The 27,960-nt window shown below is 41.8% G+C and overlaps 1 protein-coding gene across 3 annotated transcripts in view; it reads left to right on the top strand.

Annotated features, from left to right (window-relative positions):
• arhgef49 (Rho guanine nucleotide exchange factor 49) overlaps positions 1 to 27,960 on the top strand; it is a 69,749-nt gene that overhangs the window by 7,608 nt on the left and 34,181 nt on the right. The window contains exon 1 of one of the 3 annotated variants that reach the window (XM_074694795.1): positions 16,402 to 16,533. The exons of the other annotated variants lie outside the window; for them this stretch is intronic. The gene's annotated coding sequence lies outside the window, so the exon portion shown is untranslated. Of the gene's footprint in view, positions 1 to 16,401; positions 16,534 to 27,960 lie in introns of those variants that run through there. 3 annotated transcript variants of the gene reach the window in all.

The following is a 27,960-nucleotide window of genomic DNA, read 5'->3' as shown; positions in this document are numbered from 1 at the left end:
TGGCCGCGTCTTTGTGAGTTCAGATGTGAATATGTTTCAAAGTGAGAGCGACGGCGTCCCCGTTTCATGCTTTTCTGAGGATGAGTGAAGGCTGCAGCAGGGAAGTAAACGGCGGGCTGGAGAGCAGGAAGGTCACTTGATAAAATGCTAATACAAGCGCTTAGCATCACCGCTCTGTCAGTCTGACAAGGCTGCCTCTGCTGAGAGACCCCTCACACACACACACACACACACACACACTCCTGCTCCACCCGTCTGATGTGAAGGACATGGATAGTTTATCTGACTTCTTCTCCACAAACAAACACAGATTCCTACCATCCGTCTCTCAGCCTTGGAGATGAAAAGCCGCTCAGGGTGTTTGGTATGCAGACGGAGGCACCAGACCAGAGATGTTCAGGCCTCAGCGGTTTGATTTAACGTTTGCAGTTTATCTCAAAATCTCTGTGACAGTCGTTAAACCCACAAACCCCGGAAGTATCATTCATTAGCATCGTCGAACTTCCAAAGTCTGTCCGAGAGTTTTCAGGATCCAAACTTGGCCTGACTCTGAGGAAGACAAAGAAACATCAAAACATCCTCACGTGCAGGTTAATCTCAAGTAAAGTCCCCACTGAACACGTGAGGGGCACATGCAGCCACCACATGTGACTTCATACATGAGAAACAGCTTTTCATGTGTGATGAAGTCACAGACTTTTATTCCCAAACCATGAGAATCCATTCTCTATTTCTTTCTGATCAAAGACTGAGTCTGTCACCCTGCTCTGATATCGGTGTAGCTAATATTAGCTCTATCTATTGCTACAGCAGTGTTAGCTAGATCGCTATAACGAGCGATTCCACAATACAACCAACAATTTAAAACATGACTAATGTTTATGTGGAGAGGCAAAAAATTGGATATCTGATTAAAAAAATATCCAGATCGTGGGAAATTCGTCATACCCCTTGGTTTTAAGTGAGATCCTGGTTTGTCAGATGTTGACACGACGTTTCACCCCAAAATGTAAAAACAGGGTGTGGGTAAAAATGTTGAATCGATGCATCAAAATATTTCCTTTCCCAGTTCGATATCGATTCAGCAAATCCTTTGACTCGATTCACCTCCTGGCAAGTGGGGGGGGGGTCAAACAGCTAAAAAATGGCAGCTAAAGCAGCAGCAGCAGTGAAAAGCCTGCTTCTTCAGATTTAAAGTCTGACGATTGGTTTGGGTTGTTTTATTGCTCCGAAACATGGGCTGACATGCCACATGTTCACATGGGTGTGAAAATCAATTTTTTTAAATCAATATTTGGTCGAACCAGGACCTAAAGTATCAGAATCTGACAAAATTGAATTGAATCAAACTGAATTGAATTAAATTGTTTACTATTGAATCGAACTGAATCGAATCAAATCGAATCGAACTGAATCAAACTGAATTAAATTGAATCAAATCAAATTGAATCAAATTGAATTTAATCCAATTGAATTGAGTTAATTCAAATCAATTCACCTCCTGGCAAGTGGGCGGGGGGGGGGGTCATTTGTGTTGTATTAACAGGCGCTGCATTAGAGCAAACAACAACAAAATGGCAGCTTTAGCAGCAGAAGCATTAAGCCAGCTCTTTCATCTTTAAAGTCCAACATTTGGGTTGTTTTATTTCTCCAAACATGAGCTAACATACCACATGTGTTCACATGGGCATGAAAATCAAAAATGGAAGCACCTTAATCAATATCGAATCTGATCACAACCTATAGAATCAGAATCAAATCAAATCAAATCAAATTGAATTACATCAAATTGAATAAAACTGAATCAAATCGAACTGAATCAAACCAAATTAAAAGGTATCAAATCACATTGAATTGAATTAAATTGAAGCAAAGTGAATTACATCAAATTGAATTTAATCAAATTAAACATGAGCTAACATACCACGTGTTCACATGGCGTGAAAATCAAATCTGGAAGCATTTAAATCAATATGGAATCTAATCACAACCTAAAGAATCAGAAAGGAATCTGGTCGAATCGATTCAAAACAAATTGAATCCCATTGAATTGAACAGAATCGAATAGAACGGAATCAAATGAACGGAATTGAATGAATGGAATCGAATAGAACGGAATTGAATTGAAATGAATCAAATTGAATTGAAACGAATCGGTTCGAATTGAATAGAATTCCATTGAACCGAACTGAATTGAATCAAACTGAATTAAATAAAATTGAATCAAAGTGATTTGAATCAAATCATGATGTTTTTAGTAATACCCAGCCCTGTGCTGTTTTATGCCCATGCTCTAAGCGTGACGTCAGTGTTTCCACTGAAAACTCTGGCTTGCTCTTAACATGACAACGGTGACTTCAAGGTTTCAGAAAAAATCCACTCTTTAAAAGTTTGCTTTTAAGGTCAGATAAAACGCTGTTTCTGAGTAAACAAGCAGATGAAACATAACAATACTTTTGCGTTTTATCTTAAAATTGTTGTCATGTAAATGGCTCAAAGGGGTAGAACTGGTATTGACCCTAAAGATGTGTTTTCACCCCTTTGCTTTGACCCTTAAAAACACAGCTGACAGCTGGGATTGGACCTAACTCTTAAACAATTACAAAATGATATTTTTAGCCTTTTTTCATATGAGACACTCGTCATTTCTCATGTTTCACTCCGTCCCAGCGTTCATTTCCAGCATGTGTGTTCTCTCAGAGGTATAACTCTTCCTCTGAAGCCTTCATCCAATAATATTATTACCTGGATTAGCCCATATAATCCATTCAGGTCCATTACTCTGCAGGTATTAGAATACAGCTTTACAAACCTGCAGTTGTCATTCCCAATCAGCGCCATAGCTGTGGATGAAGCAGCGAGTTTAAGGTGTAATCCTTAACTTGGAAACATGAACTGAAGGAAACAACAGCCTGCTCTTTAATCTACATCTGTTCTAGCTGCATCCAGAAGCTTCTGTGTCTTCAGTGAGCGTAAGGCGGCTGTTAGAGCGCTTTGAAGTCGCCCAGCAGGAGCAGCTTCCCGTCCCTGCATTCATTTTTTAAGAAGCCTAACCTTCCTGATAGCCTGTGGCAGCGTAAAAGCTCCCTCAACGTGTGACCTCTCCACACATCATCTGCCGTAACCGCCAGTTAAAGCTGCAGCCCGGACTCCAGCTGTTCCCACTCTCCATCCTCATCCGAGCGTTCACCTCGCCCTCGCTAACGACCTCACTCTCCTTTCCTGCACCTCAGTGTCCTCGTCTTTCTCCACGCCGCGCGCTCTGATGTTCCACTCCGCCTTACCTCTGGCCACACGTCCATTTATCTCGCTTCCATTCATCGGAAAGGAAAAATAATTGGCTCGACTGGAGATGAGGGGGAGCGGATCACGCATGAACACATGAGTGGAAATAAAACTGGAGGAGAATCAGAAATTTCCAGCATTAATGTAGAAACACAGAGTCAGAAAAGTCTCCTTCTTTATCGTACATGGGACGCCAGAGGGGGTCAGGCTATGGATGCAGCAGGAGAAGCAGCTATGGTCTGCAGATAAAGGGATGTGAATTTCTATTTTTAAGGGATGCATGATGTAGATTTTGCTTCTGGTGGCTGATACCGATAAAATTGAGCCAATATTTTTATATTTTTGTGATTTTTTTGCACAGAATCCAGAAAAAATCTTTTTAGTCAACAAGAAACACTCTCCAAATCCCTCCTGGTCGCTGCTCCTGGAGTAAAAAAATCTTTTCCACAAATAAACAAAAACATCTTTCTGACTGCGAGCAGAACGGGCCCCACGGCGAGCTGCTGTTCTCACACGTTTCCATCCATCCATACAGTGAAATCAGCCGCATTTTACCACAATACATTTCTCTCTAAGGAGACTGTGCTGGTTGTGTGTGTGTGTGTGTGTGTAAGTGTGTGTGTGTGTGTGTGTGTGAGATGAAGCCAGATGCAGAATGTTAATGAGCCTGAAAGCCTCGGCGCTGCTCTACCTGACAGATTGAAGACGGGCCCTGCTTATGTGTGTGTGTGTGTGTGTGTGTGTGTGTGTGTGTGTGTGTGTGTGTGTGTGTGTGTGTGTGTGTGTGTGTGTGTGTGTGTGTGTGTGTGTGTGTGTGTGCAGCTGTGTTAAAATGCCCACCACCTTGCTGGACCAGAAAGGGTCAAAGCACATATTTACCAGCGGGGAGGATTATCCTGGAAGCAGCTGAATCAGCGAGTTGGCTTCAGTTAAGAGGTGGGTTAGCAGCTGACTCCTCTGATTTGCTTTCCCGCTCTTCTTCTTCTTGTCGTCGCTGAAACGTGGATTAAAGTTTGGAGTCTCTCCTCCAGGAGGAGATGAAAATAGAAGCAGATTTATAATTTAGGAGACGACGTCCTTAGGGAGCCCCCTCTGGTCCTTTTTCCTTTTTCTCTTGGTTACAATTTTCCGACGTTATAATCAGCATTTGTTAAAGGAGCTGGGACAGGAAGTGTTAGGCGCACAGGAAACAGGACAACACTTTTAGATTAATGTTCTCCTTAAAATTTAAAGCAATAATTTAGCTTTATCTATTTTTAAACTCAGTATATGAACATGGAAACCATATGAGCTGATTGAGCTCTGAGGCCAAAAGATTTAGAGCTCCCTCTGCTGGCCAGCTGCAGAACAGGTTATAAACCCTGCCTAAATAATGTGAATAGATAACAACTTCCTGTCTGTATTCTTCTAATGCAATAAAAAAAAAATCCCCCATTCATAAATTTACTGATATAATAGGGAATTTTTTGTATTTAAGCTTTTATTTAATGAAAAATTGAAACTTGTTAAAAAAAAGAAAAAAGGAAAAACAGTAAGACAAGTATAACATTTCTGACCATTGTTGAAAAATTTGGTAATGATAATAAAAAAAAAAATCAAAGCAAATTAAATAAATGAATAAATAAAATAAGTTTTGTATCAAAAAATATGAAAGAGTACTTTATACTTTATATTTACGCCCACTAGACTTATTTTACAGCTCCACTTTGCACATTGTATATTTTTTATTTCTTAGTTTTAAATTTTTTAATTTTCTTAAAAAATTTTATACTTCTGTTACTTCAGAAGTCATATATAACTTCTGTTATATATGAATTTTTATGATATATATTATTTTATGGAGCCTATAGCATAATTCTGTATTATTACAGTAGCACCAATAAACCAAGTCAAATTCCTTGTAGGTGTAAATAAACTTGGCAATAAAACCTGTTTGTGTTTCTAATTTTATGGTGAAACCTCTTGTTTTTACGACATAATTATCTCATAAAAACATGAATTTATTTATTTTAGAATTTCCTGTTTTTATGACAAACTATCTCTTAAAACAAGGATTTCCCATGAGGCCCTGCTGCATGACTCATTGCTGCATGCTTTTGCTGTTTTGCTAATCAGGGACTTCTTCATCGAGATGATGGTTAAAGATTTTCAGGATTTCAGGTTTTTATGTGATGGTGATGTCTTAAAAATGGGACTTTTTTTATTTTTAGGTGAATGCATTACGCCACAGTGCAATTCTGCAAAATGCAGCTTTAATTTCTTATTTATTTTTTCATTTTTTTGCAATTGAAGGAATAAATAAAATCTTTGCAAGAGCGATCATCAGCCTGCAACCGTGCATGTGTGCCATCACCAGTGTTGGGGAAGTTACTTTTAAAAAGTGGTGTTTGCTCGTTACATGTTCCTTCTTGAAGAAGTAGTCCCCTGCTTCAGTGGTCCCCAACCCCTGGTCCGTGGATCGGTCCGTGGGTCAATTGGTACTGGGCCACACATGAAAATTATGATGTTTTATATTGAAAAATGATCAGATTTTCTCCGTCACACCTGTCTATGACTCATTCTTGACGCCAAACCTCCCAAGCTAGCAAAATAGACAAAAAAACAACTTTGGAAAGTTTCTTTAGGCAAGGTAAAAGGGCCAGTGAGGAAACAGAAGAAGAGACGCTCCATGGAAATATTGTCAGACACTAAACTGGTCCGTGGTGCGAAAAAGGTCGGGGACCACTGCCTTACTTTGTTAGTTAATCTGTATGGAAAGAAAGTTTTTACGTTACTTTTATGGTGGTCTCCTAAAACAACTTTTCCAAGCACTGTTATTCAAAGAGCAGTGACCTCCTTGCCCTTTCCTTGGACCCTGGTTATGTCGCCGTCGCTGCATAACGCTCACGCCCTCACTGACCTCATGCTGAATAATTGCGTCCTACAGTTGCAACGCGTGTTACCTTCAATCAGCTGAGAACAGGGTCGCTGAGATTCATCCTGCCTGAATATTCTGTCATAGCATCGTCAGCTTTTGTTGTGCAAATCTGTTGTTTCTGTTAGTTAGTTTGATCTTTTATTTCACCTCCCACGCTGCTCAGAGTCTTTAAGAGCGTTGAGAAAAAAGAAGAAATCACAGAGGCACGGATGTGTCAAAGACTCTGTGTTTACAGCATCTACTCAGGCAAATAATTCAGTCTGAATATTAATAGAGTTGCCATTTTCGCAGATGGATGAAGCCCGGTCATGTTGCAGAGTTGCAGATTTACTGGCAGTTTCCTGTTGAGCTAATACTGATTCAGACGCATGCTGGTTCCTCTTGGCAGATGAAATCGAGCTGCGTGTTTTCAGAGAACGTGCACCTTTTCACGCCGTCCCGAGGCGATATCTCAGCTGTGGAAACGGTTTAGTGTATATTTGTGGGTGAAATGATGATGAAAGGCGAATTAGCAGCCAGCAGATGCTCCAACCAGATCTGTGGCATCAAAGCCGGCTGATGAGGGAGACATGTAGATGGTGCACGAGAGATTCAGCTATTAGAGGGACGGTATGGAGCGCTGTGAGTCGGATTGACAGGGAAATTGGATTTCAGGGCTTCCCATCAGGAGGGCAGGGCTCATTCAGAGCTCCGTGCAGCTGCAGGCGTGCTGATTATGATAGTTGACTCTTCTGGGCCCATAGGGGGTTTAAATGAGCCAATGCAGAGCTCAAGGGGGGGGCGCACATACAGTACGCTGTCGTCACATGCAGCGCCATTCACAAAAACCTCTCAGAAAGTAGGTCAGAGCCATTTCTTTACGTAACAGATGACATGTAGATACTGTAATGATCGAGAACGGAGCTGATGGAAAATGAAATAATGGAGGTAAATGGGTCATGATGGTTACGTGCCCTGTTTTCCATTTATTCCTCTTTTCATCGCGGGTCACCTGCTTCAGTGCTGCGTGGTCTAATTCATAAAATATACACATGACGTACGTCGCTCTGATACCAAGACCTGGATTTCCGTTCAGGATGAGTGTCAGGTCTTTCTGAAGCAGCTTCCTGTGAGGAGTTTGATGGGTGATGGTTTCATAAAGGTGCTTTTCAACTGCAGGAACTGGGAAGTGTGGAGTGGGAAAGATGTTTATCTATGAAAGCCTTCCAGTAGAAATTTCCCACTCAGAACTCATAAATCTCAACTTCCAAAGTACAAATGCATCACACCATGAGCTTAGGCAACTGATCTAATCCCTGATAATGGCCCTACTGGGGGGTAAAACTTTCAAGATGTCCGTATCTTTGAAAGGGGGGGCCTGCAAGTCTCAGATTTGTATGCTTTCTCGCGATTCAATTCTTTTATGATTTTTGGAATCTCCGATATTTACAATGTTTGCAATTTTTAGTTTGATATTTTAACACCAGACCAGGTGAAAAAGTTATATAATGATGATGATGGTGAAAATAATGTCTACAGACTCTATCAGGAGCCATATTTTCCCAAAGAATTATCACATAGGTCAGAGGGAAGCATTTTGCCCCCTGCTGGAGAAAAGTGGGAACTATTTTCCAATCCAGTTTATAAACAAAGACTGAAATAAAAAATTTAAATTTGGAAATAAATTGATTTTTTGACAAAGAATACTAATTTTGATATTGTCATACAAAAAATCCCGATATATTGGTGAATTGATTTTTTTCTTCCACCCCTAGTGTTGCTGCATGTGTACTGAACTAGTGTTAAGGCCCGTTTACACGACAATGTTTCACCTGAAATTGCTAAAACGCAGTAAAGAAATCTGCGTTTACACAGGAATGTAGAACTGAAAACGCTGTAGTAAGCATGACAGGCCTGTAGGTGGTGCTATAACTGTCTTTTCCAGAAGCAGCTTTTGGTAGATCTCCACTGAAGTAGAGTTGAGCTGATCATCTGGTGTATTGGTGAATGCTAAGAGCAGAAGTGGAGCAACAGATGCTCATTTTGTTAAAGACAGTCACAGATTCATCAGATTGAGCAGCACAAGCTCAACATGGTAGACTACGACTATCATAACAACCGTACTGTTGTCCTGTTGTATGCGTGAAGCGTGAAATAGAGTGTGACGTCATCGTTTCCACTGAAAACACTGGCTTACTGTTGACACGGCAACGGTGTAGGCAGCGTTTCAGAAAATTCCCACTCTGGAGGCTGTTTTCAAAAGTTTGCATTTTGAGTTGGCTGAAACCCCGTTTTCGTGTAAACGCGAGGCTGCAACGCAACAAAACTTTTGCGTTTCACCCTAAAACCGTTGTCATATAAACGGCCCCTTGTTGTGCTACGCTGAGTTCTTTCACAGTCTGACTAAGATGTTTACATGCAACTCTAAGTCTGATCCATAGCCTGTATATAGAGTGGACAGCGTGGCTCTGCCATTTATCATTGTACGGTTTTGAAGCCAAAATTCCCTGTCACAGGCGCCGCCATTGGTATCCGTTGTGCAGCAGAGACTGTGAGAGATTCTGGGAGAATCTGAGTGGAGCTGGGTGACAAAAATGATAAATATTTGTTTCTTTCGAGAGTCTAATCACTTCTTGACTCTACCTTCAGACATATTTTACAATCCCCGAAAAAAGTACACAAGAACGTCAGCTGTCAATCATCCTTTAACGTGACGTAAAACCTCGTTTTTAACCTCGTATAACAAATGAAAATAAAACTTTTCAGAAAAAAGAGGACTTGAATACAAGACAGCCAAATAATATCTTCAAATCACCACAACAATCAGACGGGAGAAACATTTCTACCAGGTGTATTAATTTTTTAAAGTTTGACCACAGCCCATCTGGAATGACTGGGGAGATGGATTTTTTAACCTATACTGCAGCCAGCCACCAGGGGGAGCTGTTTTTGTGGCGACCTCACTTCAAGCAGAGCAAGATGACGTCCATTTTTTTTTCAGTCTATGGTCAGAGTCCAGCTCCATCTTCTGGGGTCAGATCGGCATGTCTGGTGCCCTAACAGAAGGAAACCAAAAAGTGAGATGGTACATGCCGGTAATTTGGGGACACGTCCCAGTTGGAGTCAAAGTACTGAGACGAACTGAGCTGAACCACTTGATGGAAACAGGGATTTAGTTCCTGGTTGAAAAGTACAAGAGAGACAGGAACACAAAGTGGGGCATCCCGGGTTTAAACGTCGAGGTAAAAATGGTTTCCAGCTTTATGATGTGGAACCATTTCTCATAGAACGACAGAAGTTGCTGTGTTTCCAGGGACATGAATTGTGCACTCTCATACTGACACACGTCACGAGTGAGGCAGCGTTTTTTTTTTTTGGTCAGGAATGTGGGACGCCTCCCCTGCCGTCGCCGGTCTCCTCAGCTCCGAGGTTAACACAACTAAGAACAAAGTGCTGCTTTCAGGAACAACACACTGAGGTGTTTGTGTGTGTCTGCACCACAGGTAACGTAAACCAAGCGAAACGAGGAGCGAAGAGGAGATATTTACCACGGTTATCTCCATGACGGCGGGCTGAAGCTGGGTTAATGGTGTAAAATAGTTCAGTGTGTCGAGTCTGGATGTGTGTCACCGAGTTCCTTTATGCATTGTGCCTCCGTCGCCCTCCACCCATCACTCTATTGATTGCTTGGCATCAAAAGCACGCTCTGTGCCCCACAATGCCCCTGTGCTCGCCCAAACAATCACCCTCCGTTAACCGCGCTGGCAGAGGATTATTTTACGCCCTGCATTAACTCCTCCTCTCTTTCTATACGTGAGCTTCTCCATCCGTCGTCGCAACAGGAATGCATTGTTTGCTCCCAGGAGAGCTGACAGTAAAGGCCATTGTGCAGCAACGAGCTCTGCACACACACCCTGTTAGCTCTCCTGTGTGTGTGTGTGATAATACAGACTAATGACATGCCTGCAGCCGGCTCGTCGCTGCTTCCTGCTGCGTTTGACGGCTCACGATGCTTCATGCTTGCGGCCTCCCCTGGTTACTAACTCAACACTAAAAGCTGTCTCACCCTCCTTCCTCTCCTCCCCTGAGTCATGGAGGCTGTGCTAAATTTAGCAGCCCTAAAAAAGTAATGGTGTGGTAAGTTCTTATTGAGTTTGCACCCCACAACTGCCTCTCCTCCTCCCGGTCTCAGTAAAAGGCTCGTCCGTGACTCACCCGCAGCAGAGCCATGAATTATTGAGCCGACGGTGGAGCCCTCATGAATTATCAAGCCCTGTGTCGCTGAATGAAGCAGGGCCGCTCTGTGGATTCATCTCATCTCGACCCTCGGTGTCGGTACCACCAGGAACTCTGTGAGGGTCTGATAACACGACATGCTAACCTGGATGCTAACACACACAGGCTCATGCATTATAAAGTCTGAGATACAGGCTGCAGGAAGATGTTCAAACCAGGGGTGATAGTCAGCAGTCAAAGTGTGCACAGAGAATTTAACTCACTTTAAGACTTCAAGGTCTTTTTATCATCAGGTGTCATTGATTTGACAGCATCCTGAAACTTTAACTCTCAGGTAAACAGCTACCCAGGAAACCCAAGACCATGGAGTGAACAGGGATGGAGTTTTTGGGAGATCACCCTATATTTGGGTATCAGATGATATTTATTCGTTAGCTGCGGCCATTTTCAGAGCATCTTGAACGATCTTTCAAGACCCAAATAATCTTGTTTTCTCTGACTATGTAAACACCAAAACTACCTAAGAAGAGTGAACTCTCTTCTTTTATGTCTACTTCCTGTTTTTGATCAAAAAAACAGACAAAACAAACTTTTTTGATCGCGTTCATCTTGGGCGCTCCATCCTTTTATCCTCTCCATGGTCGTCTTTTCTCACGATCGTACCACTCATACTCTCTGAACTACCTCCACACACTCTCTCAGTTTGTTTATTTTTGTTTTTTTTACCAATATGGATATTGGAAAATATTGAGTAACGGCCATAACAACAATATTAATACCAGATATTGGTATCAGTTAATCCCTACTAGAAACCATCAGAGGCGGAGTTCCCGCAACTTTATGCAACAAACAGGACAGAAGATTAAAAAGTAGATTATTTGAAAACCTCTCTGAAGACGTCAAGCCCAGGTTCAAGGATTGGGGACTGACAAAAGTAAAATATTTAACAGTTATAGATCCAGATGTTTCTTCAGAGGGTGGTGGAGACCAAATTGGAGCTAAAAGCAATATGAACGACTGGGGAGACTGAGTTTTTGACCTATACTACAGCCAGTCACCATACCACAAAATTGTGATATATTGTGTTATTCTACACAGTTATCCAAGAAAAAAAGAGATGATGTTTACGGAAATCAAAAAAAATACTCAAACTTAAAAATATCAAGGAAAGCATTGATGTCTTTGGCGTCCTGGCCTGCTCAGTGCAACAAAAAACCACATTATAATGGTTAGAAATTGAATATTTTAAATATACTTAAAGAGAATATTTATTATACCATCTATTAGCAACATACAGTAAAGTAGCTCTTCAGCGCCACCTGCTGCAGTGGAAGTATTAAAGTCGTATTACAGTTGACTTCCATCTTAGCTAAAAAATGAATTTCTATTTTTACAAAAATATTAATCTTAAGAGTTGAAATATAAGTATTGTATCAGAGGTCAAAGTATCACGATGTATTGCCGTATCAATATTTTTAACACACCTCTAGTCACCAGGGGGAGCAGTTTTTGCCGCCCATTTTTTTACAGTCTTTGGTCAGAACTAGACTAACTTCATCCAAAGTGATATCTTCACGAGAAGCGACCAGGAATTCAAACATGTTTGAGGTGTCAGTCTCTCATTGTTGCCCCTCGTATACTACACGAAGCACGACACATGATTGAGCTGAAATTTGTCCCGATCCAAAGAAAAGTTGTCCGAATCGGCAAATTGGCTCAAAACCAGCAGACAGTCACCCAGTGTATGCCCGGCTTACGGGTCTAACAGAGCTCCTCTGGCGGAGAGATCCGGCTCATGTAGAGAGATTCTGAACCCAAAGTCTAAAGTTTGGGGTCTACTGGTGAAAAAGTCCACCATGTCCTCCTTTGGCTGAGTCATTCTGTCTGAAAAGAGGAAAATGGACACAACTGGGGACCAAAGATGGGGAGGTTCCTGAAAGTTATCCCAAAGGGGAAACCATGTCCATGAGGCCATGGGTATTTGGGAAACTGCATATATGTTGATACATTTAAGCCTATCGTCCACATGAAACTACAGTTTTGTGTCACTGAAAATAATGTTTCCTGAAAATTCTGAAGCTTTTGGAAAACTTCACAGCTGAATAATGGTTTCATTCTTAAAAATAAACACCTGGCCCTGCACTCTGATTATCTACTCATCAGGGTCAGAGCAGCAAACCTGAACCCCTCTGACTGCTTTCAGTGTTTCCCGACCCCACGTCCACCAAACTGGCTCCCTGCCTTGATCTTCTTTTCGCTGCCCGAGCGAATGTCGTGAACGCCTACACTTTCGCCATAATAAATTGATACGACTGGTTCAGGTTCATGTGCAGTTCTCCTTTCCCAAACAGCAGCTTCGACATCATAAAAGTCCAGATCAATAATTCAGCGCCTGCTGTCTGAGCTCCATGATTTGATGAAACCACGAATAAATTTCTCTCTCGTGTTATCAACGTCTTCAAACCGGAGAGATCAGAGAGGTGGAGCTCTTCTCCTCCCCTCGTCACCCTGACGGTTATCAGCCTGCTCTCTTTACTCGCAGAGGTCAGCACATTCGCTGGTCAAAGTTTAGCAAAGTTGAGCGGATGTGTGTGCAGAGCTGTGATGGGAGGTAATAGCTCTTTTGGCATGAACGTCTCTATTGAACGGCCTGTGCAGCTCCTGCAGGCTTTTGGCAGCCACAGCAGTATTCAGAGAGCTATTAATGAACGTTAGAGCGGATTTAAACATGGTCAGTTTGGCACTGATCACATACTGTAAATATACACTTCAGCATTAATGCACATGCTCGTTAACGTCAACAACTGATTGATTTTCCAGGGTCTGAATTTTGGAGGAAGTCTTCAGCAGTGTTAAACGTTTCAGCACGTTTCTGTTTGTGATGGCAGGAGCTCTTCAGATGCAAAACAGCAGGTGTTCAGTGAACGCACCCCCTACGGCGAGCGGGCTGCTCTGACTGTTGATAACGGCTTCACCAGCACCTGCGATATCACTGTTCTCCACACTCGCTTTGTGCTCTGAAGGTGAATGTTGGCGTTGGACAGAGTGAAGGTTTGTAGATGCTGGGAGCAGAAGAAAGAGGAGCTGCGGTCTAAATTTGGCGGTGCGGTTGTTCTGGAAGTGACCCACATTTGTCTCCATTTGAGGCGTCTTTGTGGCGAGCCTGATACCTGCACGCTGCCGCTTCCTGACTGTTACTCCTCCTGGGAGACGTGTCGGTGGAATAGCCCCCGAGTCTGCCTCCATATGCCCATCAGAGAACGCCAAACGCACAAACCAGCACGCCGTCACACAGCAGAACAGCAGAGCTTCGTCTTTATCCAGTGACACATTCTTCATGCATGTTGCTCGATGCGTTGCTTGTTAAAATTGCTCATTCTGACGACACATGCTCCTCTGACAGAGCAGAAGATTTGATTAGATTTGCAGCATCCTGCTGTGTAAATAATTGTGCATAGTAATGAGGGAAATTGGAAAGAGGCTTTAAAGCGTGTGGCGCTCAGTTTTGTGTTTCTCTCTGAAGAAGCTTTTCATGATTTATGGCTCAAAGATTCTCAGTCTGGTGGGTTTGAAACCGCCCTGTTCAGTCTTTGTCTGAAAGGAGTCCTGATCCAGGGGACTCGGTGGCAGAGCCTTGTACACACCGAGCTGAGCAATTTAAAAAACGAAGATCTGAAGATTCATTTTTGAATAATACTTTCGTCACCACGCGCTGGGCAAATCTGCCGATAAGTGCGTCTCGAGGCACGCCAAACCCACATTTGACAAGCTGAAAACTCTGTTTCTCTGCGTGAGTTTGTCTCAAACACACCGAGCCAAAAAAAGCTGTTTTAAAAGCAGAAATTAACCTTTTTACAGCCTGGTTCAAAAAACGTCTCCTGTCTGAGTCGCTAATTTAACTCCACCAACTCCCACTGTATTGTGGTGAATTGTTTTCTTATTTAGCTGTTCAAAGGATATTAAGGTCGCAAGCTCGCCCAATCAGAGGCGCAGCTGAGAGTCACATGACTGACAAGTGCCCTATAGCTGTATGCAAATCCCTTGCCACTACCAATATGTCCATGACAGCCAATCTGCTTCATTTTCCATTTCAGAAACAGACGGGTAACGTCAGTGAGACTACGTCACCCGTCAACGTTTTATACAGTCTATAGCCAAAACGTGAACAAATATACACGTTTTCCCAGATATCCCAAAAATCTGCATTTCCACAGAAACTATGAGCTACTGAAAACACTGTAGTAAGCATGCCAAGCCTCTAGGTGGCGCTATAACTGTCTTGTCCAGAAGCAGCTTTTGGTAGATCTCCTCTGAAGTAGAGTTGAGCCGATCATCTGGTGTGTTGGTGAACGCTAAGAGCAGAAGTGGAGCAACAGATGCTCATTTTGTTAAAGACAGTCACAGATTCAGCAGATTGAGCAGCACAAGCTCAACACGGTAGACCCTGGCGATCATAACAACTGTACTGTTGGATGAGCATGAGTGAAGCGCATTTTAGGTTGGCTAAAACGCTGTTTCTGTGTAAATGTGAGGCCAAAATGCAACAAACTTACAGCCCCTTTCACCGACATATCAGCGATAACTTCACGTTTCATTGTCTTGTAAAACGCTTGTGAAGCTCAGTTTTGAGTTGAAACCAAAAGATCTATCCTTTCATATCTAATCTAACTGAGTTCACCTTCTTGCTCAAACCACCATGCAAGGAATTATGGGAAATGGTGTACACTAAAGGAAAAGTAGGATAGAGTTATTGACCAACAAGGTTTGCTCGAAATGAGCCAACCTTGAAAGCAACACTGTGACACAAACACGTCCTTTAAAAGAGATTCACCAACTTGTGATGTCACAAATTGAGCAAATCTCGTGCTGATCTCACTAAAGTCTTGTATTACTTTCCAAATAAGGCTTATGAAACATTTTTTCATTCGTTTTTTTGTGATTAAAAATAAAATATAATCTCACTTCCACTTTCAAGAAAAAAAACATTCTTTGTTTTGCACAGTTTGCCCTACCTCAGAGAAAGAATTGTGAGACACAAACAGGTTTTTAAAAATATACCAGATCATAAACCACCCTTTATTTGGACAAAACCCAGCCCAGTGATGCAAAAATATCCAGAAATCAATTCACATTAATATTTCATAATTGGTGGAAAAATATCATATTGATTCGTGTCAATCCGAGTCCTCGCTGCGAGCCAAGATAAGAAAGCCGGCCTTCACCGTCAATAACTCCCGTGTTATGATGGAGACAGAGGTCAGCGTGATATTCACAACAAGCCGAACCGTAAACGAGAAAATATGTTAATGTTGAAGCTCAGAGAGCAGCACATGTCAGTGTTTCTGACACCGTGACGCCTCTGTGGACATCGTTTCACCGTGTTTCCCAAAACTGCTAATGAAGTGACAGCCTGAGAGGAAAACAAACAGCTGTCTCTGAGGGACGGTTTCTCACCAGCTCGACTGTTCACAGGCTGCCAGAGTGGTGAATCTCAGACCACGAAGGCTTTTCTTCAAATCGTGAATTTCTCCTCAAGTGAAGGAGATCCAGTGCGAGCTTTTCTTGGCTGAAAGTCTAGAGTTTTGGGTGGAGTGGATTAATTTAATCCAGGTGGTTGTGTGAAGTTGTGTTTGTGATCCAGGTCATCAGCTCACGGAGCAGCTGTCACCTCCTCCGAGCAGAACCAAACCGGCAGAATCAGGGATTAATCAGATCCAAACATGCAGGATGACGGCACAGCAGCAGCAGCACCTGCTCGTATGCACTGTGTGTGTGTGTGTGTGTGTGTGTGTGTGTGTGTGTGTGTGTGTAGCAGAAAAGCACCTCACAACTCAAGCCCCGACACCCAGCCGCTTCCCGGTCTCCATGCCAACCACAAGGGCTGTTCACGTTGGAGCATGCTCAGTTTGGCTCCCCTTCTTCTTCGTAACAATAGCCAGTGAGAGGGCTCACACTCGCTCAGTCTCACACACGCTCTTCTCACACACACACACACACACACGCTCTACTCCAGCTCGCAGTGGGAGACAGGCGGAGAGGAGAGGGCTGCCTGCTGTGCTGCGGAGCTCACAACACACACACACGGAGCAACAAACACACACTCCGTCCAAACAAAGGTGAGGAGCAGGTTTTCTGGATTTCGTTTCCTTTTGTTGTGGAGTTTTCAGGATTTGTGAATGAAGGAGCTGCAGAGAGGACAGTTGTTGCTGGAAGCATGTGCTCTGCCTTCCTGTTTTCTTTTCTCGTCAAACAGAATTGTTGCTCTTTAAATCTTCCTCCCTCCGCGTCGGCAGAAAGCTCCCTCTGCTTGATTCTTGTGGTTTTGTGAATGGTTGAAGCTGCGTGTTTTTTTTCTGCTCAATCGGAGGTGTAGTAGTTGACAAAGCGGGGTCTCTGCTCAATAATTCATGCAGCCTTGTATGGAGGAAAGTCAGGGGATGACAGCAGGTGTAATGTGATGCTTTGCATGGACACAGATCGCTCTTTGAGGCGCTTCTGACAGCACGGCTCAGTTTTACAGCCTCCTGTTTGCTTATTCAGATATCAAGCCTTTTAGAGCCAGTGTGTGTGTGTGTGTGTGATCACAGATAAAGAGCTAAAAGTCTTGGATAAAGCGTCTCCTCGTGCCGGCTGACCCTGTGAAATCCACGTCTGAGTGTGTCTTCAATCTCTCCTGTAGTCTCGCCCCATTTCTCTCTCAGAGGCGCACTTAGAGATTCAGACGCTCGCTGAGAGTCTCTCCCCGCCCGCCACAAGATTAATTGTTGTGGCTGATAAATTCCCGGTTGGTCGATGCTGGTGTATTCCTCTGCAGCCTGATCGCTGTGTGTGGGTGTGTTTGTGTGGCTGGCTGCTCAGAGAGGAGCGTGGATGTAGAGCGCTCAGGTCTGTGGCCTCGTATGTAAAGTGGGGATGAAACCAGGGCTGGCTGATGTAATCTCAATCAATTTGATGATTTTTATAAGACAGACACTGAATATTAATTCACAAAACAACAAGACAGCTTAAAATCAAACTCGCCTTTTCTACACCTGTCAGCTTTCACCGTTAGAAAAAGATCTAAAAACATTTTACAAGTTCTTTTAAACAAAGTGTGAATGTTTGTCATTTTAAATTATCTAATTGTGTTAGAAGTAAAGACAAAAATCTGACCAGGTTTTCAAATTTATTATTTCAGAAAGTGCCTTGTATTCTCTCTTATGACCACCAGGGGGCGACTCTCTGGTTTTACAATAATGACAGCTTACCCCTAACGTTTGTCGAGTTGCTACCTTGCCCTCGGCCTACATGTCTTCCTGTGTGTCTGTTTTCAAATTGGAAGTTACGGGAACTGAGGTGTTGCATTCAAGCAGGAAGCTACAGTTTTGAAAAATAAAACCAATATTTTCTGTAGTTGTCCAGTTATCGCGACTTTTGGCAGGAAAACCACAGACAGACAAATGATATTCTGGAGAAGCTATCATTTTCTCTCGAGGTTCAGAAGAAGTCTTTTTACAGAATCTGGTTCAAATGGCCAGAGTTTGTTGAACCTGTGGGGTGTGAGTGAAGGAGTGAAGACTAAGTTAATTTTAATTTAATTTATTTTTTTGGGGGTTTTTTTTGTTTTATTTTATTCTATTTTTTATTATCTTTTATTTTATTTTATTTGTTTTTGTTTTTCATTATTTTTATTTTATTTATTTTTTATTATTTTAATTTTTATTTATTTTTATTATTTTAATTTTTATTTATTTTTATTATTTTAATTTTTATTTATTTTTTATTTCATTTCATTTTATTTATTTTTTTGTTGTTGTTGTTGGTTTTTTTTTTTGCCTTCTCTTGGTTCATTTTGCAGTCTCTCTTACCTTTAAAATGGAACCGTCCCATGTTTTGTTGTATTTCTTAAGTAATTTAAAAAAAAAAAAAAAAAAAAAAAAAAGAGCTAAATTGTCGGTAAAGTACCAAGTATGTTTTCCCTACTATACTTGTAAGGTTATTGCTCTTCCTTTTTAAAGAAAGAACAATTAAAAAAAGAAAGAAAAGAAAAAGAAAATCAATGTTTAAGTGCAAAAAGCTGCAGTTCTTTAAGTGTCCACTTGAGGCGGGCCCCAAAAAACCAATGAAGTCCCATTAACGACCATGCTAAACTACCAAACATGTTTACAGCCTTGTACAAGGAAAATTAATGGTCTAAACAGCTCATTTCTTAACTTATATGAGCTGAACTAGGAGTGAATTATGTTAAACTAAATAATTTGAAAAGGATGGAAATTGATGGAAATTGCAAATTCAGGGCGGGCTGACCTGGGGCAGCAGGGATTATAGCTGTTTGACTTTGCTTTACAACACTGCCTGTGTTGCCCAAAAGTTAGGTTGAGAGAAAACATAAACAGTAACACAGGAGTCACTGGACTCTGATAGCCATGCATGTCTGATCCCTGATGATGAACCCACCTGAGGCATCATCGGCGCTTTAACGATGTGTTCAATACATGTGTTTATTTGCTAGAGAAAGCAGTTTTTGGTCTAACAATGAAGGCGTGCTTATTCTATATACAGTCAATAATAAGAAGATGGAGGACTTACTCCATCTGTTGTAAACCGTAATTACACCCAGCACTGTCTTTAGAGATGGTTATAATCTCTCGTCTGTTCATCTCTGACAACTGCTTTTAAATGGGTCTCGATTTCGTGAACAAATCCACCGTTTAAACGCTTTATCTTTCTGATGCTAATTGTTGTCTGCTTGATTTTCTGTCACTCAGCCTTTCAGAGAGACGCTCTGCGTTTTTAAACACTCGTGGGTGTGACAGGATGCTATCTGAAAATTCAACAAAGGGGAAAACAAGAGGCAGCACATGGCAGCTCGGAAAATAAAGAGGTGTACTGTGGAGTGATAGATGGCAGACAGGGAGGTGGAGGGAGTGAGAGCTACTCTTTCACCCTGCGGGAAATTGGAAAATAAATTGAGTTGATACAGGCGGGTTTGCATGGCGGTATTGATGCTGAGGTGGAGGGCGTGTGCAGGGGTTTGGATTCAGGGCTTAAGAGGTTCATGTGAGGCTAATCATCTCTGTGGCCACCGGTTAGGACGAGCAGAAAAGCTTCCTGGGGTCGGTAATTAGGAGTATCCATCTGCCTTTGATAAAAAGATAGAGCCAGCGAGGCAGCAGCAGCTTCTGTTTCTGATCAACACAAACAGTTTTTCCTTTAGCAAACATTAACCACGACCAGGAGACAGGAGAGCTTCCTGTGTCTGACTCTGAAACACTCAGGTGTTAGCGAGCATCTTGTTGGGGTACCTGCTGCATGTGTGGGGCTGAATATAAAGTGGAACACAGTGAGGGATGTCAGGTCTGATTTCCAGACCTTGTTGTGGTTCGATGGCTGAGAGCAGACAGACTGAGTGTGTGAGAAATGAGACTCCTCGTGGATATGACAGGAAAAAATCTCTCCTAATTCACATCCCTGGGGTTGTATGTGGCGTGGAGCTGCTGCAGATACACAAAAACGAGGTCGAAGAGCAATGTTCTCTATTCTTTGTTGTCATTTTTGGAGCTTTATTTGTTTGCTTTTATTTGATTTGCAGAAAATCAGCTTTTTGGCGCCCCCTGTGGACAAAGTGATACCTTGCGTATCTTTACAGAAATTGATCTGTGCATATGTTAAAGTATTTCCTGTTAAAAAAAATCTTTTTTTTTTTGCTGCATTTCAAGGCTTTCTGTGAGTTATATTTGTAGAAAAAGTTAGCTACCTGGTCATTTTTAACGTCAGGTGTTATTTATGTTTGGTCAAACATAAAGAAAGCGCGGAAAAATAAGGAGATTAAGATTCTCCTGCATTAAGATTTCCATGCATTCATGGAGCGCAGATGGCCTAAACCACTAGGCTACTTTTGCCCTGTTTCCATCTCTATCCACTGTCCTCTCTACCATCCAGTTAAAAGTATAAAAGCCCAAAAAATAACTTAAAAAAAGATTTCCATGTGTGACACTCTTCTGCTTGTGAAAACACTTCCAGGACATTGCATGGATGGAGCATGGGTGTAGTTTTATTCTGCAGTATGGGACACAAAACAACCACAAAGCTTAGTGTCTTCATGAGTTGATCATCAATTCGCTCCAGCATGAACCCCAAGCAAAGTCAAACATCAGAAGATGAGACCACAGCGTGCACATCTCATTATTAGCTAACTACAGCTATGCTAGTCATGCCGTTTTTAAGTTCGTTATCACTTCGCAAAGACATTAAAACACTCAAACTGAAAAAAATTTTCATCAGTCACAATATGTGATGATTTTTTACACTTTTAACACTTTACGTGTGACGGAGCAAACAGGAGACCAACTTACCTCCAGCAAAGACATGAAAGACTGCACCAAACCATGTCATGCTCAGAACTTAAGACTTAAGACTTAAGAGATATTTAACTGAATCATTCAAACTGGTACACATGCATTCAGCAATGTTCAGTTTTTATGCAGATGTGTAGCTCAGTGTGTAGCATCTATTTTCCCCATCCTGCCGGCTAAATATCTTTGACAGTTGGGAGGTACCAACTTCCCATGACTGATTATGAGATGCTCGCCAGCCCCCTCTGCTGGTCATAAAAAAAGACCTACCAAAAGTGTCTTGTACACCAAAACCCTTAAAAAATGTAAAGAAAAAAAATAAACAAAGATGATTTTTGAATGATAAAAGGATATGACAGTATGACAGTTTTTGTACTTGTCTTATTCATCAAATCTTTTCTTTATTAAAAATTTGCTCTATCATGTTATTAGTATTTAGTTTATCTTGCTTCTGCAGTTGTTAGTTTTAGTATTGTTTTATTGTTTGGAACATTGTAAATAAAATTATTGATTACTAATTTAAGGAAAAGGAGGGGGATTAGATAATTTTCGAGTCGGGATGCACGATATATCGGTATCAATATCGGTATCGGCCGATATTTACTCATTAGCTGCCAGCATTTTCAGAGGACCTTTAACAATCTTTCAGGACCCAAATAATCTTATTTTTTCTGACTATGTAAACACCAAAACTACCCAAGAAGAGTGGGCTCTCTTCTTTTTTGTCTCTCTTCCTGTTTTTGATCCAAAAAACAAACAAAACGTACTTTTTTTATCGCGTTCATCTCTGGCACTCCATCCTCTCGATGGTCATCTTTTCTCAGGATCGCGCCGCTCTTTCTCCCTGAACTACCTCAACACATCATCTAAGATTTTTTTTTTTTATTTTTATTTTTTTTTTTAGCAATATTGATATTGGTAAATATTGGTATCAGCCAAATTTTTGAACATGAAAATTACAATTTCATTTGGTTCCTTGGTTGTTGTCGGCCTTTTTGTTTTGTTTTCTTTGTTTTTTATCTGTTTACTTTTGTTTATGCATTGGCTATGTGTCTAAATATTTGCTTAAAACGAACGAAAACGAAACCTTACAGGCATTATGAGCTGCACATTAAATACCATAATTTCTGAATATGCATTAATAAAATTTGCCGTGCAACATGTTCAACAAGTGATGCATGAACATAAAGTGTGAACATTTATTCGAGCTCATACAGCTGAGTGTTGACGCCTGTTAGTCAGCTCCCTGTAAACAGAGGTGACAGCTGATCAATGGCTCTCCAGCCCTCCTCATTTACAATCCAAACAACCCCCCACCCCACCCACCTGCCGTCCTCTTCGCCTGCATCCACGCTGCTGCTCCACCCTTTCATCACCATCATCCCTTCCTCTCCTCCTTCCTCTCCTCCATCCTCCAGTTTAAGCCAATTACCAGGGTGTCCTTGGCTCTTGGAGGAGAAAGCAGAGGGTCTTTTCCTGCTCTCCTCCTCCTCCTCTTCCTCGTCTCTCTTCAAAGGCGCCGTGAGTCATCAGTGACATCCAGAATGCCTTCAGACACAGATCCTTATATACATCCTCCACATGCAGGAGCCAGCCAGTCGATAATCAGCCCATCATGCATCTGTGATGGATCCGTATAAAAGCCGACAATGAGCCGACAAGAAAGGCTTTTTGAAGACACTGACACCCCCCTCAGCAAGGTCAAGGGTCGCCATCGATCCTGAGATACAAGAACGCATGGATGACTTTTAAAGCGATGGGTTTGTATTGAGCAGGGTGTTTCATTCTGAAAGGGCTCCATCCTCATGACCTCTGGGAGGATTTCAGGGTCTGCTTTAAGTCAACCCAGGTCTCTCATTTTGTAAGAGACTTTCCATTTCTAATAAGAGCGAGCGTCACTGGAACATTTTCCTCCTTCATCCGCTCCTCCTGATGGATTTATGCAGGCAGCAGCCTGTGACCCTTCTGGTAAATAAAGCAGCAGAATGGGTTTCTTCCTCTCCTGACTGACAGGAGGCTTAAAGAGAGGAGAAGTGCTTTGATGGGAAACATGAATGACTCTCCTCTGGTTCTGTTTCTTTTTTCCTCCTGCGTCCTCTCTTATCTCTGCGTCTCTCCTCATCGCGGTGATGTGTGAGTGACTCATGTTACCATCTGCTGCCGTGCAAATCCTCTCCTCCTTATTACCCTCCTTTTGTTTATTAACAGCGCTCCTGTGGTGACAGTGATACCTCCTCCTCCTCCTCCTCCTCCTCTTCCTTTCTCCTCAGACTGTTTCTACTCTGCAGCCGAGTTCATCTTCACACACACACGTCTTCTGTTCACCTCACCTTATATCATCTTTCCTCACCTTCCTCTTCCTCTTCCTCTTTCTCCCAGGAGACAGATTGTAGAATGAGGTCAGACCTTGTGAGTGTGTGTGGGAGTGTGTGTGTGTGTGTGTGTAGGAGCATATGGATATGAATGTGAGCAGACTGTTGATGTTTTGTTGATGTAGGTGTTGCTGTTGCTGATGTCATTACGATCCCCTGCAGAAACGACAACAGACACAGGAAAACACCCCGGGGACAAGTGCATGTGTGTTTCTCTAGTGTGTGTGCATGTGTGTGTGTGTTTATCTTGGGGAGTAATAAAGGAAGTAGTAGATGCTATACTGCTCCACCAGCACAGATGATGCAGCTTAGCTTTTGTTCTTCTGTCCAGTTTCTCATCAAAGGAGGAAAATACGGTGGCCTGTAGGTCTCAGTCGATATGCAAAATCTTCAACTAAACAGAAGTTAAGAGGACAGTTTTTCTAACGGACGCAGAAGAGTTGTGAAAGTGAGTAAATTATTGTTTTCTTCTTTTAAATTTCAGCTTTGATACATTTAGCTTTAATGCTAATGTTGTGATATGACTGATTCATTAAGCTAAATATAGGACGACGTATTTTTCCAGTAAATAATAAATTATCAGAATCAGAGAATTGAGTTTTATTGCCAAGTACATTTGCATAAACAAGTAGGGATGGGTACAGAATCAGGTACTTTTATCGGTACCGACTGAATTCTGTCAAAAGTACCGGGTACCGATTAATGTAAAATCAAAAGGTTCCATGTTTAGGTACCTGGATGCATCCTTGTGACTGTGAGGGAGTGGAAGAGTAGGAGATTTTCCATGCTGGACTTGAACACAGCATTGCACGGTTATATATTGAAGAATAAATATGTTAAATTGAAAAAAATATATATTTTATTATTAAACAAATTAATTATTTTTACCACATAAACACAAAAAAGTACCCAAAGATTTCCAGCTACCAGGCATCAGTACCATATTGTTTTAAATGTGAAAGGTACCCTTTCCTATATACAAGGAAGTAGTCTTGGTGTGTTGGTGTCAACAATTAACAAGAAAATAATGAAACGCAGATGTAATATAGAAAAAGTTAAGATATAAAATATAAAAATATGCAAAAAAATATTAAGGAAAAAATAACCATAATAAAATAAAATATAATAAAATTAAAAAAAGGAATATTCACAGGAAAACTAAATTAATAGTAATTATTAATTAGAAATAATGATACTGGGAAGAATACTACAAGGTGGGACCCGTATAAAGCTTTATTTATCATAAATGAAGTTTAAAAAAAAATCACTTACTTACTTTTACAACTTTTCTGTGTCCATAGGGAAAAGTAACCTCTTTGAACTTTCGTTTGTTTTTGCTCTTTTATTCGTGTTGTGGCTTTTGCAAATGGTCTGACACCTACTGGCCACCATAGGAAATGCACTAACTGTTGACAAACACCTCATGTAAACCCACTATGGAAAAGTAACAAAGCATAAAAAACACCAAATATGTTTCATGTGAAATCTTATCATGTGTTTTTGTCTTATTTAAGTGAAAATTGTCTAATTATACGCGATATGTGCCACTTTCAACTGACCAGTCCAGACAAATGTCTTGTTTCAAGTTAAAGACAAAAATCAGGTCTGAATTGCTGTAACAAGTAAAAAAAAAACTAGAAAAGCTCAGAGAGCGCAGACCTCCATCAAGCATATTGTGATTGTCACCAACGCTTTAGTCCGACTTTAATGTTATACTTCCTTTCAGCAGACTGCCTGCTACAATTTGGTGTTAGTTGCAGGTTTGTACGATGATTTATTTCCTGACAGTTTTGAAAATGATGATGACCCAGTCCATATTTCATATTCCAGATCTTAGTATCCAGAGTATTGCCAGGATCTGGATCGTACTTTTACATCTGTCAGAAATTATGGTGACCTTGCTGCCAATGGGACAAGAAAATTTTGCTCAAAATTGCTTGAAACCACAACAATTCAGACCTCATTTTTCTCTTTAGATAACTTTAACAAGACATTTTTCTGGACTGAGAAGTTGAATGTGGCTCATATCGAGAATAAAAAGACATTTTGGACATAAAATGAGAGAAAAATACTTGATAAGATTCAGGTTTTTGCAGTGCTCGCTTTGCTACAAAAGAAAACTTGAAGTGGCTGAAACAGGGAACAAATCAGGGAACAACAGTGCATTAGTGAGCCTGTTTCTGCCGTGGATTTGGGTTTAATACTCTGTTTGTTTCTGTTGAGGATCTGAGAGCAGTCTGAAAGCTTTACGCAACAAAAACAGTCTTGTCCTGGTTGTTCCTCTGATGCATCAGAGTGCTCAGCCTCAGGCGAGGAGCCTCCGTCTGAAAACACGAGTGCCACTTTAAATCCAGCCCCCCTCCTCGTGTTACGTAAAGCTAAACGCAGAGATCACTCATTAAACCGCGCTCTGTCTCCTGTTGTTAGACTCAGGATTTTTACCTCTGAGATGAATCCTGCTGCACACACCGGAAGTGACGACGCCGCTTCATTTTTTTCCCCAGAGGAGGGAAACATCACACACTCACAGCTCCTAAACTTGTTCAAGAGGTAATCCAGTTTGAAGATCAGAACTTTATTTAAACCGCCGCCGCCGCCACAAGGGAGCGCGATCAGAGCGGGGAGGGAGGACGCCGTCTGTTTAAAGAGACGTTAATAGTTTGATCTAATGTGTGTGTGTTTGTGAGGAGCTGAATCTATCTGCTCTGAAGGTTTGCTCCATAACCCGTCATCAACACACACACACCGACACACACACACCGACACACACACACCCTGTTGTTGAGATCATGCATATTTTGATCAGGGCTTGTTTTCCTCCTGTGATCAGAGGGTAATTATAAGCTTCATCAATTAAACATGAGCAGACGGGCAGACATCCTTTGTCTAATATTGACCACGGATATGGTGTGTGTGTGTGTGTGTGTGTGTGTGTCTGAGTCACCTTAAAGAGGGGGTACTGTGTATTTTTGAGGCTTTATTCTTCTACCAAGATGATTTAAAGCTCAACAAATCCCAATTTTCCTTGGACTTGTGTTTTTTCTGAGACACTTCCTCTTATCTGCTGTCGCTTTAAGATTCCCCACGATAAAACCCCCCTTCTCACTGATTGGCCAGTTCTCTGGAGGCCATTTGGGGGCAGAATTAAGGGCGGACCTTGGTGTTTTAGGCCCACAAAAGATCCTCATGTGATCTCAGAAGATCTGGAGCTACTCTTAGAGCGTTTTGATCAGTTTACACAGATTCAGGAATTTCTGCAACATATGAAAAAGTAGAGGCTTGAGAATCTGTACACATTTAGACTGAACATCCAGCTTTTTATATCTGTGTTTGACTAGCTGAGCAAAGCTTCTTCAGGTCTTTCTTTTTAAACTCAAACATTTGATATCAGCTGTTTCACTCAGACACTATACGCCTCCTGTAACGCCGAGCAGAACGACTCTAAGGTTGACTGGTTTTATTTGTATTTCAGTCTCAGAGTGGGGTTAAGATAAAAGCACATCCTCAGTAAGAATCACACCCTGACACTTTATAGAGAAAAGAAAAAATGAGGTGTAAAATAAATGAATAAAACAGTGAACCTGAAGAAGAGGAGCATCAAACCCTCAGAGTATCACTTCCAGTGGCGTGGCGTGGAGATTTTTTTTGAGGAAGCCAAGTGAGACAAAGCCTGTTATCTGTATTTTTTTTTAGGGAGTGGGGTACATAAAAGGCTTTGTTGCAGTTTGTATCGCTATTTCATGTAACGGACCTGTTAGAGTGCCCAGAGAGCGCTCGTTTTACTTACTTCAAACACCGACACACGCCCTTTAGCTCTCCCACTCTCACTCACTCATTCACACACGTACATTGTCCTCTTGACTTAGCTTAAACATCGTATTAATTAATTCAACCGCCCACTTAGACGCACAACCGGCCGCTTCATGAACACTGCTAATGTGCTAACCTCCCTGATTTCATTCAGTGGCTCGAGGATGACGATACTGTGATTTGATTGGTTTGAGGCCAAAGACAGGGTGGCTTCCCTTGGCACAGTCTTGGTCAATCACAGATGAGCAGTGTCATGACCACGGCCTCATCTGATTGGTCAATCATTCTTGTTTTTTTTCACCAAGGGATGCCAACTCTGCTTGGCTTCCTTGCGGACAGCAACGTGCAGTATCGTATTTTCACCACGCATTCGCCACAGAACATTTACGAGGGCGCTGTTTTACACATTGTAAAATGCTCAATAACTAGAGGAGAGAAATAAGGAGGAGATGGCGGTGACAAAACACAGAAGAAGTATCGAAACTGTTAAAAAGGAATATTTTCATTAAATCACAGCTACAGTCTAAAAAAAGAGAGGAAGCATGGCTTCCCTTGGCCTCCGGGAGAAAACGCCACTGATCACTTCAAAGCGCCGCGCTCCCCTCAGCTCTTTATCTTTATTACGTGGCCTCATATCACACGAGAGCGCCGGCCATCATTTGCATGATTTGACTCCTTTGAACCGTCTCTCAGCGGAGGAGGAGACTCCCTCTTTTGTCCTCTCTGAATGCCGGTCGTGCCGCTCATGGAAAAGCCTCATGCAGAGTTTGCTCTCAGGTCATCGTCTGTCGGTAAAATGCATCTGCAACATTTCCAAACACATGAAATATGGATGAGGCGGGGATGACCTGGAGCATGGAGCGAGGATAGGAGAGTGCAGGATGTTTTGTAGGTTTTCGTTTTACCTCCACCAGATGAAGCAACTTCTGCTCCTGGTCTCTAACCTTTTGTCTTTGTTTAGGATCGTTTGTAGCTCCTGAGTCTGCTGACGTAGAGGGTGTCTTCATGAAAGATGTAAAAACAGCTG

The sequence above is a fragment of the Halichoeres trimaculatus genome, unplaced genomic scaffold (assembly GCF_033239565.1).
Source record: "Halichoeres trimaculatus isolate MK-OKI-2021-1 unplaced genomic scaffold, fHalTri1.1 fHalTri1_scaffold_19, whole genome shotgun sequence".
In the NCBI taxonomy this organism is placed as follows: domain Eukaryota; kingdom Metazoa; phylum Chordata; class Actinopteri; order Labriformes; family Labridae; genus Halichoeres; species Halichoeres trimaculatus.
Note: the sequence above shows the minus strand (reverse complement) of the source record. Positions and strands in the feature narration are given on the sequence as shown.